The following is a 9,572-nucleotide window of genomic DNA, read 5'->3' as shown; positions in this document are numbered from 1 at the left end:
GTCCCTGCAGAACGCTGACCCCCTCCACATGGAATCCCCTTGTCTCCCCGGCAAACTCCCTAAGTTCATCTGCCAAGTGGGTCCTCCTCAATCAGGGACATACTCCGCAGGGGGTTCTTTCGGTTCACCCCATCTTAGGGAATGCCATACCCAACACGTTGGTTTTCATCCCATCGTGGGCCTACCTACCGGAGAGTTTTGCTGCTTAAAAGTCCCCTGTGCTCCACCTATTCATCAACAACCCCCCTGCCACAACACACACACACACACACACACACACACACACACAGAGAGAGAGAGAGAGAGAGAGACACACAACCTTCACCCCCGCACACACACAACCCCACACATCTTTTCACCCTCTCTGGGCTTTTGCCCTATTGAGAATGAACGTCATCCAGAGCCGGTACCCTACAGGATGCCACCTTTTCAGATTGGCTCCTTTCAGGGAGTCATGTGCACGCAGAAACTGCCCCGCCTGTCTCCCACAGGTCTCTCGGCTCCACGGGCCCCTGGTTTCCTTTTTAGAGCCAAATCACATGCCGTGGCACGGACCTAGCCCGGGCTACGTGTCCCTTCACCTCTTGAAGGACGCGTCTGTCTCGGTCGCCTCCACGGTTCCGGCGGTGATGAAGCAAGCCCCTCCACCCCCCACCCCCACCCCGCCCGCCATCCAGGTCCGTCCGTCCGCGTTCAGGTTTCCGCGTGGACGGAGCCCCGAGGGCTAGGCCTCAGGGTGAGGGTGGTATGGCGGGTGGCGGGTGGCACACTGAAGGGTCCGAAATCCGGAGGATGCCGGCAAGGAAGGTCGCCAGGTCAAAGCCTTCCTTCCCTCCCTCCGTCTCCTTAGGGTGGATGGCTGGGCCCATGAATTCAGAGAGGACACGAGACACATGGTGTGAACCGAGATTCCCAAGCCAGGAGACCTGGTGGAGGGTAAAGAAACGAGCTTATTGGGGGGGGGGCCGGGGGGGGATGGGGGGGTTCTTAGGACTGCAGCCCAGGAGACACAGATGCAAGAAAGAAGCACTGGAAGTGTGTGTCACCAGACTACCCCACGGGGCAAGTGGAGAAGGGGAAACGAAAGAAAACACCACAAGAGCAAGGCGGGAACTTTGAAACGACAAGGCTGCAGCTAGCAGCTGCTGGCAGATTTGTTTTTGAAACCGGTTGGTGGCGCCCTTGAGCTTGATACAGTTCTGACCACTCATGCCCCCCCTCCCCCCATGGATGCCGGTGTCGGGACCCAGGGGAGGCCACCCCAAACATGTATGTGCCTCCGTGGCACACGGATAGGTTAGAAATGAGAGTGACCGAAGAAGCCGAGGGGCCGGCCAGCAGACGCAAGAGGGACCGGACCCTCAGACTCTTCTTTCTGTCTCCCTGAAAGCGGGAAATCAATCACTTCCGTGGAGGGTGCCCTCCCTGCATCTGGACTTAGGAAATCACCCTGATCTCCCACTGAGAGCCTTCAGGCCCCGGAAGCCTAGAGAAAACCAACCAACCTCGTGACTTCTTTCAGGGGCTTCCCCCCCAAAACCCAAACTCCGTCTCGATTCTTCACAGACGGGTCACCCAAAACCAAAGTCTCTCAGCCCGGTCCATTTCGCACAAAGGGCTGATTTCTTGTCCTAAAACGGAGAAAAGCTGCCTGCTTCGGGGACACATGAGTGCTTGAATGAAAGACAGGAGGTTCCCTGTCGCTCCTGCTCAACGATCCGTCTGGGGTCCATTTTTGGATCAGTCCAGCCCAGAGGACTCAAGATGTGTAGAGGGAGGGGACAACGTGCCCCTCCCCGAAACAAGACTATGTCTGTAACCAAGTTCCTCCCACTGGCCGTCCAGCTCCATTTTGGATGACTGAATCCTGGTTCACCTCATTTGGCTGTTTTGTTTTGTTTCGTTGTGTTTGTTCTTGTTTTTGTTTTTTGATTAATAGACTTTATTTCCTAGAGCAGTTTCAGGCTCACAGCAGAATTGAGCAGAAAATACAGAGAGTTCTCACACAGCCCTCCCCACCCACACATATATCCTCCCCTCCCCTCAACATCCCTCATCAGTGTGGCCTATTTGGTCAAACTGATGGTCCGACATGGACACGCTATTATCAATCAAAGTCCATAGTTTACATGACGGTTCACTCTTGATGTCGTACGTTCTATGGGTTTTGACAAATGCATAATGACATGTAGCCACCACTATGGTATCCGACGGAATAATTTCATCGCCTTAAAAAAATCCCACACGCTGTATCTGTTCATTCCTCCTTCCCTCCCTCTCCCCAAACCCCTGGATACCACGATCTTTTTATTGTTTCTAGAGCTTTGCCTTTTCCAGGATGTCCTTTGGTTGGAATTGTCCAGTTGGTAACATTTTCAGACTGGTTTCTTTGATTTAGTAAGATGTCTTCTAAGTTTCTTCCATGTCTTTCATGGCTTGATAGCTAATTTCCTTGTCTTTCTTTCTTTTTTATTCATGTATTTATTTTTTAATTTTTTACTGCACACATATTTTTTAATTTACATATACGTACTGTTCATTGTTTCCAGGAAGGTTTAGCGCTTTAGCTTTTTAAACTTACATAGTTATCAAAGGAATAAAGCCAACCGCAAAATAAGAATGAATTCAAAAAGATACACACACCCCGCTATTAACAGCAACATCATTTATAATGGCCAAGATACGGAAGCATCCTAAGTGCACATCAATATTTGAATAGATAAAAAGAGGGGACACACACACACACACACACACACACACACACACACACATATACACACACGGAATGGAATACAATTCACCCATAATAAAGAAGGATATTTTGCCATTTGTGGCCTTTCCTTTCCTTTTTTTTTTTTTTTTTTCCCCTCCTCCACTTTAAAAACCAGAATTTTATAACTGGGATAAACACTTCCATTGCGTCAAAAACAGTAAAATGACTAGAAATAAACTTAATCGAGGAGGTTACCTATACTCCAGAATCTGAAATGACACAAAGAAATGGAAAGCTGTCTTGTGCTCTTGCATTGGAAGAATCAATACTATCAAAATGGCCACACTACCCAAAGCAATCCGCAGGTTCCATGCAACCCCTGTCAAAATACTCACGACATTCCTCACAGAACTAGAACAAACAATTTCAAAATTTATAAGGAACAACGGAAGACCCTAAACAGGCAAAGCCATCTTTTGTAGGTCTCCTCTCTCTCTCTCTCTCCCTGTCTCTCTCTCTCTTTCTCTCTCTCTCCCCCCTCCCTCCCTCCCTCCCTCCCTTTCTCTGTCATCTTTTTGTTCTCTTTTCTTAGGGTTTGATGACTTGAGACGATCCTTTAACATTCCTTGTAAAGCCGGCTTGATGGTGCTGAAATCTTGTAGCTTTCGTTTATCTGTGAAGCTTTTGATTTCTCCCTCAAATCTGAACGAGAGCCTTGCTGAATAGAGTATTCTTGGCTGTCAGTTTTCCCCTTTCATCACTTTCAATATGTTGTGCCACCCACTTCTGGCCTGTAGAGTTTCTGCTGAAAAATCAGCTGATAACCTTACGGGAGTTCCCTTGTATGTTATTTGTTGCTTTTCTCTCGCTCATTTTAATATTTTCTCCTTACCCTTAATTTTGGTCAATTTGATGATGATGTGTCTCGGTGTGTTCCCGTATGGTACTCTCGGCACTTCCACCTCATTTGGTTATTTAAAGGATCTTCAGTCTGTTCAATTCATAGGAGAGAACTTCCGCACGTATTTCTTCTCAGTTTTATGAAACAAAGAAGGACCCAGAAAACTGGCAAAACATAAATGCTCTTCTATTGGGTTGAGCAAAGACAGGCCCTGGCCGGGGAGGGGGGGGTGCTGGAGGGTCGGGGGGGGGGCGGTGTAGAGAAGGATATAGATCAGCGTTAGAGTGCCTGCTTAGCATGCATGATGTCCTGGGTTCAATCCCCAGAACCACCGTTAAAATAAATAAATTACCTAATCAAACCCATGCCCCTCCCCCCAAAAATAGAAGGAGAAAAGAGTGAGAGACAGAGACAGAGACAGAGACAGAGACAGAGACAGACCATCGGGAAAAGTAGCTGCACTAATACTTCCAAGAAACAGGACAACATAAAGATAATGGAAGAAATGCTGGATAGTGAACAGCCACGGGTGGTTGGCACAGACCCATAGCTTCTGGGGTCACTAAAGAAAAAGAATATGAGAATCATACGGATCAGGAGATTGGGTCTGAATTTTGTGCCGTTTGACTTGTGCCAGTTACAAACGTCATGCACAAGGAAGATGACAGGCTACTTTATTGTCTGAAATGAGATACTTGAAAGTGAAAAGAGGTGCTATACAATCGTGCCTGGACTGGGATTTTTCTAAGGGAGCCCAAACCCTTTACAATATATATCATGTTTTCAAAAATGAATATCATTCCTGGACAACACTTCAGCAATTTTTTTCTGTGTTATCAGTAAACATTTTTAAAAACATCAGTAATAAAGGAAGAGGGAGAGAGAAAGAGAGAGAGAGAGAACAGGAGTAACTATACGCGCGCATGCGTGCATGCGTGCATGCGTGTGTGTGTGCGTGTGCGTGTGCGTGTGTGTGTGTGTGTGTGTGTGTGTGTGTGTGTGTGTTGAGGTGGGGGCCTAAAAGAGGATGAGGATTCTTTTCATCGAGGTCTGTTTGTACAGAATTCTCTCCTTCTCCGCTTTACACTGTGAAGGAAAAGCCCAGATGGGCTAACAAGCTAAGTCACAAATCTAAGTGTAACAAGTGTCGGATTCCTGATCTGAGGTCTGCTGGGCTAACTCGTAAATCTAAATTAATAAGTGTCGGTTTGCTGATTCCCTATTCATGCTTTGCTAGCCAGCTGGATTTTCAAAGAGACATATCTGGCCTTGAAATGTCGGTTTGCCGCCTCACTGCCTCTACTCTTGTGATAATGTTGTTGCTAAAGCTATCGCGTGCCTATTGGCCGAATACCCCAAGCTTGTACTTAACCCTATAAAACCTCACGTGCACGTCTTGGGGGTGCTCAGGGCTTAGGAGCAGAAGCCCCTCTGAGCCCGCCGGCGTAAGAAATCTGAGTACTCCAACCCTCCGAGTGGTGCTTGTTTCTTGGCTGGCCTGTCGTTTCCAAAACAGCACCATTGACACTAAGAACGTCACTCTCGTTCCGGCATAAAGAAGACATCTGGGGAGGGTGGGGTCGGGGGTGGGGTGTAGATCTACGTTATGTCCTGATTCCAGGAAGGAAAGGGGCCAGGGTCAGCGTGCCCTTCTTTCTGGGGTATCTGTCTGTTCGCTTTTGGTGTTCGGCTGGTTTGGTTATTTCGGCTTTCTGTTTGGTTCCTTTCACAGATCCAGTGGCTCAAAGCAGCATTCTGATTTTCTTTTCTCCTGGGGTTTGGTTTTTGATAGGTAGAGGGACAGGGCCCACGCAGGGGTGGGGGTGGGGGTGGGGGTGGGGGTCACTGCGGCAGAGAAAGGGAGGCGGCTATGGTGAAATCATCGAGCTGAGGGGATTTCTACGAGAGGGACTCTCCGAAGTGAATGGGGTCCAAGGAGATCATCAGGGTTTCTGTGTGCTCGGTTGGTTTTGTTCGTGCGTGTGTTTGTTTTTTCTGGACGAGGCCAAAGAACTCCTCGGGTGGAGGTGCGTGTCCGAAGGGTCTGACAGGATGGGAGGATGCGGGGCGAGTCAGTCCATGTGCCCAGAAAGAGAGAGAACCTGTCATAGCTGAGACTCAGGCCTTTTTTGGACCTAGGCCCAGAGAGCAGTTCGGCTCCGAGCATTCACGGAGAAGTTCGTCGCCACCTCAGTCGTGTCCCCCACCCCCGCCCTCCCCCGCGCCTCGGCCCCCAGTGAAGGAGGAATCATGAAGTGGCCGCACTTAGGCTAAGCCAATTTTTGGCTTTATGCTTACTGCTTGCTTTTAGAACGATCAGCAAACTCGACTGACCAGACACCGCTCCCAGCCCCAGGCCCACTGTTCAAAGCAGCTAAAGTTGTCGATTCTAACTGTTTGATTGGACCTTCCTCTGATCGTTCAAATTGACAATCATGTTTGACGTCTGAGTCTTTCCCCAGGAAGGGAGTCACGGGAGGATAAGCTCAGGAGAACGACCAGCCCCCCTCCCACCCCCCCACCCCGAGTTCCTCCGTGGCGCTGGTGCCGCCGGGTGAGTCTGACCAGAGAAAGAAGGTCACGGGCTGATGACCTACTAGACCACCAGGAGGTCCCATGTTACCAGACACTCATCCAGATTTAGGAGGAAGTTGTATCAGAGACCCTTGTTGATCATGAGCACCTTTTATGCTCCCGCCTGTTGTGATTCCCTTTCATGCTCCAACCTGTTCGTCCACAGAAGCATGAAACCCCAACCCCAAGACGGGTTCACAGTTTGGAAGGCACTAGCCTGCTGTGAGTCCCCTTTGCCCAGCAAAGCAATCAAGCTGCCTCTTTTCTTCTAAACTCTAAGACCCTGTCTCTGGGTTATTTGGCTCGTCAGGGACGGGGTTGGGGAGGGCGATCTTTCGGCAACACCCGCACAAGTTTCCCTGAGTGGCAGGAACCAGCGTGGCCCTCAGGCCTCAGCCCCGCAGGCAGGCAAGCAGGCAGGCAGGCAGGCAGGCAGAGCTGGAGCGACCGTTGGTCCCGCCCCCGCCCGCGCACCCCCCCCCGCCCCCCGCCGCTGCTTCCGCCGCCGCCGCCGCCGCCGCCGCCGCCGCCGCCGCCGCCGCCGCCGCCGCCGCCACTGCCGCCGCCGCCCAGGCCTCCTCCACCGATCGGTCCCAAATCGGGTCCTAAATCGACTGGACTGTCTCCTGGAAGCGGGGGCGGGGACGTCAGGAGGATCCATTCGGCAGGGCCTCGTTCAATCGCTTCATTCAAATGCAGAAAGCTCTGTGCTCAGGTCAGAGCCTTTGACTTGGCCTCCGGCTCCTCTCCGTTGAACGGCTTTTGTTTTTTGGTTTCAATTTCCCCACCCTTAGGCCACCCCGTCCCAACTGCACGGAGGGAGGCGGGAGGGAGGGGGGAGAATCTCGCCTGGTCTCAGGCCAAAGGAGTCCCCTCCTTTTCCTAACCTGGGTAAACCCCACTAAACCGTTTGAGAATCATGGAAGGGCATGGAAGCAGACCTCTGACTTGATAGATTCCTCTGGGATGGGAGACTTTAAAAAAAAAAAAAATTCTTTTTCCCCTGCTTCCAGGGAGGCAGAAAGGAGGGACAGAGTGTTCCTCTTGCCTCGGGCAGTTCTTTCTTTGTTTGTTTCTTTCTTTTGTTAAATCATGCTTTTTTTTTTTTTTTCCTTTTTTTCCTTCCAGTTTTATTGAGACACAGTTGACATACAGCAGTGTATACTTTGGGGGGCGGGCGGGGAGAGGAATTCGATTTTATGCATTTATTTTTGACCGGAGGTACTGGGGATTTAACCCAAGACCTTGTGCTTGCTTGCTAAGCACACACTCTACCACTGACCTATACCCTCCCCCTTGGCCACTTGTGAAGTCCCTTTCATTCAGCATAATCCATCGGGCACTTGCATTTTGGGGCAGCCTACTCTGGACCCCAACATTTCCCTATTCTGTAACTTCCCTGGAAGTTTTACACATTAAAAGCTGGGCTGTTGACTGTGCGTGTGCGTGTGCGTCCGTGCGTGCGTGCGTGCGTGCGGTCTGGGGGCAGGAGGGAGGGAATGGTTTCCTAGGGGGCCTGCGTTTCATGGACCCAGTTTCTTAGTTCTGAGAACAGGTCTGTTCAAGGAAACAGTTGTAGTATCTCGTCTCAGGAGGCGGTGGTGTCGATGGGCTTCTGAAGCTAGGCCTAGGGAGCAAGCAGTCAGGAATCGCCTAAGAGGCACTTGTGTGGACAACCAAAGTACAGCACAAAGGTGAATCGTCGGAGCAGATGAGAAACCAGATTCAGGGCCGGGAGTAGGGGGTCAGTCTGGTAGGAGATTTCCACACATCGGGGTCATCGAAACGGCTCGAGCAGTTTGAAATGCCTCTGATGATGTCCTGGGGTGTTCGGCTCAACTCTCTGAGCGGCTCCCCCGAAAACAGGCCCGAGGATGGTTTCCACAGGAGCTGTTGTGGCCATTTCTCTGACGTTTACCTCCCGTTGTCCAGCTTCCGTCTGCAGGGCTTCAGGAGACGGAGCGTTTTCGTACTCAATGATGCCAAGGCAAAAGGGTGAGAGAAAATGGGAAACATTCGTGGAGAGGGTCCTAGGCAGATAGTGGAGGCAACTAGAAGACCTTCAGTCTCCGGGCTGGCTTTCAGGTTGAGACAAAAACCCTAAGGAAAGCGCTTGCTGCCACAGCACATAGACTAACATGGGAACCATCCAGAGAAGATCAGCACGGCCCCTGAACGTGGACGACACACGCCCATGCGTGAAGCGTTCCATAGTTTTAGTGAAGTCAGTCACCCAGGGAAAGACAGATATCCTATGCCATCACTTCTAGGTGGGATCTGAAAGTAAGTCAAGACACCCATCCATACATAAATAACTCCATTTTAAAAAGACTCCGAGGAACCTATTTACAAAACAGAAACAGACTGGACTCGCAGACATGGAAAAGAAACCGATGGTTAACACAGGGGACAGGGTAGGGTGGAGGAACGGGGTAAGGCGGAGGGATAAATCAGGAGTTTGGGATTAGCAGATATAAACCACCCTATACAAACTAGGTACACAAGTAGGTCCTACTGTCTAGCACAGGGAACTATGTTCAATAGCTTGTAATAACCTATCCTGAAAAAGTATACGTGTGTGTGTGTGTGTGTGTGTGTGTGTGTGTGTGTGTGTGTGTGAATAAGTGAATCACTATGCCGTACGTCATAAATGAACACAACATTGTAAGTCAACTATACTTCCATTGACAGAGAGTTCCTACAATAAGCAGGCAGACAGACCGACAGACCGACAGACCGTCAGACAGACAGGCAGGCAGGCAGACAGACAGACAGACAGACAGACACACACACACACACACACACACACACACACACACACACTGTCTGTCTGTCTGTCTGTCTGTCTGTCTCTCTCTCTCTTTCTCTGTCTGTCTGTCTATCTGTCTGTCTCTCTTCTAAGGGTGGAGAAGAGTTTGCTGAGCTATTTCGGGGGCCCTCTCATCCTAGTTCCTATCTCCAAGTTGGTTCAAAGTCCAAAAGGCCGTCAAGCACTTAGTCAGATAGGTCCCTCGAAGAATACCTCCCACATCACGATGACAGACTTCTTAGGCCAGCCGAGAAGGTCCTTCAGTTCTGTGCCCATCTTGGCTCTAAGTTGATGTCAGTCCTCCAGGATCCAAGAAAGCCACGTTGGAAAACAAGTGGTGATTTTGATGGGACAGAAGATCAGTCATTTGGGGGGCGAAGGGTGGGGTAGGGAGAGATACCAGCCTGTCTGTCTGTTTTCATCCAGTGTGGGAGCCTTCCCAAAGAGATAACTCGAGAAGAGAGAAACGGGGAGTTGACAAAGAACACGTGCGGTGGCGTGCCCTCCCCCCACCCCAGGAGAAGGCCAAGCCAGAAGTCCCTCCGGATGGCGGGCTCTGGACTCCGGCTTCCAGG

General features: G+C 50.4%; 1 non-coding gene across 1 annotated transcript; it reads left to right on the top strand.

Annotated features, from left to right (window-relative positions):
* Positions 1–8,297: 8,297 nt before the first annotated feature.
* LOC140692315 (U6 spliceosomal RNA) lies at positions 8,298–8,406 on the top strand. The gene has a single exon (XR_012067886.1). It is a non-coding gene; the product is annotated as a U6 spliceosomal RNA (small nuclear RNA).
* Positions 8,407–9,572: the final 1,166 nt, after the last annotated feature.

The sequence above is a fragment of the Vicugna pacos genome, unplaced genomic scaffold, assembly GCF_048564905.1.
Source record: "Vicugna pacos unplaced genomic scaffold, VicPac4 scaffold_5, whole genome shotgun sequence".
Classification (NCBI taxonomy): domain Eukaryota; kingdom Metazoa; phylum Chordata; class Mammalia; order Artiodactyla; family Camelidae; genus Vicugna; species Vicugna pacos.
Note: the sequence above shows the minus strand (reverse complement) of the source record. Positions and strands in the feature narration are given on the sequence as shown.